Raw genomic sequence first — 3,884 nt, forward strand, 5'->3', positions numbered from 1 at the left:
TCCAGAAGGGCTCAAAATCGCCGATGCACAAATGGCAGCAGTCGAAATGCAAGAATACCGGAAGAACGCAGATCCAAGTGATTTGTTGCGCTCCAAGAAACCTGCCACTGATTCTGCATTTCAGTCGTCCGGTCAAACCAAGCTGATTCATATTCACCCGACGGACCCTAATGCTGCTCCTACTCATATCTCAACATCACTCGATAGCAAAAAGGAAGAAGCCCTCATCCAGTTCCTCCGTGAGAACTGGGACATCTTTGCATGGAAACCTTCTGACATGCCGGGTGTACCCAGGGGACTGGCTGAGCATCGCTTGCGAGTCAGCCCGAAGGTAAAACCAGTCAAGGAACATCTTCGACGGTCCGCCGTACAGAAGAGGAAAGCAATTGGTGAGGAAGTGGCTCGGCTCCTGGCAGCTGAGTTCATCTGAGAGATTTACCACTCCGAGTGCCTCGCCAATGTTGTCGTGGTCCCTAAGAAGGACGATTCACTTCACATGTGCATTGACTTCAAGCATATCAATCGGGCCTGCCCGAAAGATCATTTTGCTCTCCCCCGCATCGACCAAATCGTCAACTCGACTGCGGGGTGTGAGCGATTATCTTTTCTGCAGGCCAATCCGGGTATCATCAGATCCGACTGTATGGACCCGATGAGATAAAAATGGCTTTCATCACTCCATTCGGATGTTTCTGTTATGTCACCATGCCATTCGGCCTGAAGAACGCTGGAGCCACATTCATGAGGATGATTCAGAAGTGTCTGCTCACTCAAATCAGTCGGAATGTGGAAGCATACATGGATGACATTGTGGTCAAGTCACGAAAGGGTTCCGACCTGCTGGCTGACCTTGCTGAAACTTTTGCCAACCTCAGAAGGTATGATATCAAGCTTAATCCATCAAAGTGCACATTCGGAGTTCCTGGCGGAAAGTTGCTCGGTTTCCTTGTTTCTGAACGAGGGATCGACGCAAATCTAGAGAAAGTTGGTGCCGTACTCCGGATGAAGCGCCCTGTACGTGTACATGATGTCCAGAAGCTTACTGGTTGTTTGGTCGCCTTGAGTCGATTCATATCTCGTCTCGGTGAAAAGGCCCTGCCTCTTTACCGACTAATGAAGAAATCTGACAAGTTCGAGTGGACAGATGAAGCTGATGCAGCATTTGCAGAACTCAAAGCCCTGCTTTCCACCCAGCCGGTGCTTGCTGCCCCAATCAGCAAAGAGCCTTTACTGCTTTATATTGCATCCATAGGACAAGTTGTCAGTACGGTGCTCACGGTCGAGCGGGAAGAAGAAGGAAAAGCCTATGAAGTTCAGTGCCCAGTATACTATGTTTCTGAAGTTCTGACTCCATCCAAGCAAAGATATCCACATTATCAGAAGCTTGTTTATGGGATTTACATGACCACGAAGAAGATTGCACATTACTTCTCTGATCACTCCATTACAGTCGTCAGCGACGCACCATTGTCAGAGATCCTGAACAACAGAGATGCAACTGGTCGAGTGGCAAAGTGGGCGATAGAACACCTTCCCTTGGATATCCAGTTTGAGGCAAAGAAAGCTATCAAGTCCCAAGCAATAGCAGATTTCCTCGCCGAGTGGATTGAACAGCAACTGCCGACTCAGATTCACTCGGAGCATTGGACCATGTTCTTCGATGGATCCAAGATGCTGAATGGTTCCGATGCTGGGGTGGTATTGGTATCCCCCCGAGGCGACAAACTCAGCTATGTTCTCCAGATTCACTTTGACTCCTCCAACAACGAAGCTGAATATGAAGCACTTCTGTACGGGTTGCGTATGGCCATTTCACTCGGCGTCCGTCACCTCATGGTCTACGGCGACTCGGGTTTAGTGGTTAATCAAGTGATGAAGGAGTGGGACGTCAGAAGCCCAGCCATGACTGGCTATTGTAATGCAGTGAGAAAGTTAGAGAAGAAGTTCAAGGGGTTAGAGCTCCATCACATACCCCGACTGAAAAATCAAGCAGCCGATGATCTGGGAAAGATAGGTTCCAAGAGGGAGGCCATTCCTAGCAATGTGTCCTTGGAACATATTCATACACCTTCAGTTCAAGAAGATACTTTCACTGAAGAGCCCCCACAACCAAAAAGTGCCACTGATCTGACTGAAGTCGAAGTCCCAGCCGTGGCCGACTTGATCATGGAGGTTTTGGTCATCACTCCCAACTGGACAGTGTCGTACATTTCATACATCCTTAGGAAAGAACTCCCAGAGGATGAAGAAGAGGCTCGACAGATTGTCCGTCAATCCAAAGCCTTTACTGTGATAAAAGGACAGTTGTTCAGAGAAAGTGTGACTGGAGTCTGCCAGAAATGCATAACACCAGAAGAAGGTCGAGTGATCCTCAATGACATCCACTCGGGGACCTGTCGTCACCATGCGTCTTCTCGAACCATTATGGCCAAAGCATACCGAGCGGGATTTTATTGGCCGCGAGCAAATGAGATGGCAAAAGAAATAGTCGACAAATGTAAAGGTTGCCAGTTTTACGCCAACATGTCTCACAAGCCTGCATCAGCCCTGAAGACCATTCCACTCGTTTGGCCCTTTGCTGTTTGGGGATTGGATATGGTAGGACCTCTCAAGACTGGTAGGAGCGGCTTCACTCATGTGCTCGTGGCAGTCGACAAGTTCACCAAATGGATCGAAGCCAAGCCTATCAAAAGTCTTGAAGCCAGTACTGCTGTCAGCTTCATCAGAGAGTTAACATTAAGATATGGTGTTCCACACAGCATCATCACTGACAATGGGTCGAACTTCGATTGTGATGAGTTTAGAGCCTTTTGTGCTTCCCAAGGCACTCGAGTCGACTATGCTTCAGTTGCCCACCCCCAGTCGAATGGACAAGCTGAAAGAGCAAACGGATTGATTCTCAAAGGACTGAAACCCCGACTGATGCGTGATCTCAAGCACGCAGCAGGCGCCTGGGTCGATGAACTTCAATCAGTGCTTTGGGGATTGAGGACAACTCCCAATCGGTCGACTGGCCGAACTCCATTCTTCTTGGTCTATGGAGCTGAAGCTGTACTCCCGAGTGACTTGCTTCACAATGCACCCCGAGTTGAGCTTTTCTCAGAAGATGAAGCAGAACAGGCACGGAAAGATGCAGTTGATCTCCTAGAAGAGGAAAGAGAGATGGCCCTGATCCGCTCGACCATCTACAGCAAGTCCTGCGTCGATTCCACGCCAGAAACGTGAGGGGTCGAGCATTTCAAGAGGGAGACTTGGTTCTTCGAGTGGATCAGCAGAAACCACACAAGCTTGCTCCTGCTTGGGAAGGCCCCTTCATCGTCACAAGAGTGCTCCACAATGGAGCATACCACCTTTACAACGTCGAGCACAAGAAAGATGAGCCACGCGCTTGGAATGCGGAGTTGCTCCGCCCCTTTTATACTTAAGCGTTCAGATGTAATAAGAAATACCTTCTAGTTTGATTATCAAAGACACAGTTTTACTGTCTCCTAAATGTTTGGTGTTTCTTTGTTATTTGTTTCAAATCCCCCAGTGGGTGCCTTAGCCACGAATCCGTTTCGCCTAAGTTTAAAAAAAATCCTACCGAGTGGTGAGCAAACCTCTCACTCGGGGGCTTAGCTGCGAATCCGTTTCGCCTAAGTTTGAAGAATCCTACCGAGTGGTGAGCAACCCTCCCACTCGGGGGCTTAGCTGCAGTCCAGTACTCGCCTAAGTTTGAAAAATCCTACCGAGTGGTGAGCAAGCCTCTCACTCGGGGGCTTAGCTGCGAATCCGTTTCGCCTAAGTTTGAAAAGTCCTACCGAGTGGTGAGCAACCCTCCCACTCGGGGGCTTAGTTGCAGTCCAGTACTCGCCTAAGTTTGAAAAATCCTACAGAGTGGTGAG

The sequence above is a fragment of the Triticum aestivum genome, chromosome 3D (genome assembly GCF_018294505.1).
Source record: "Triticum aestivum cultivar Chinese Spring chromosome 3D, IWGSC CS RefSeq v2.1, whole genome shotgun sequence".
NCBI lineage: Eukaryota > Viridiplantae > Streptophyta > Magnoliopsida > Poales > Poaceae > Triticum > Triticum aestivum.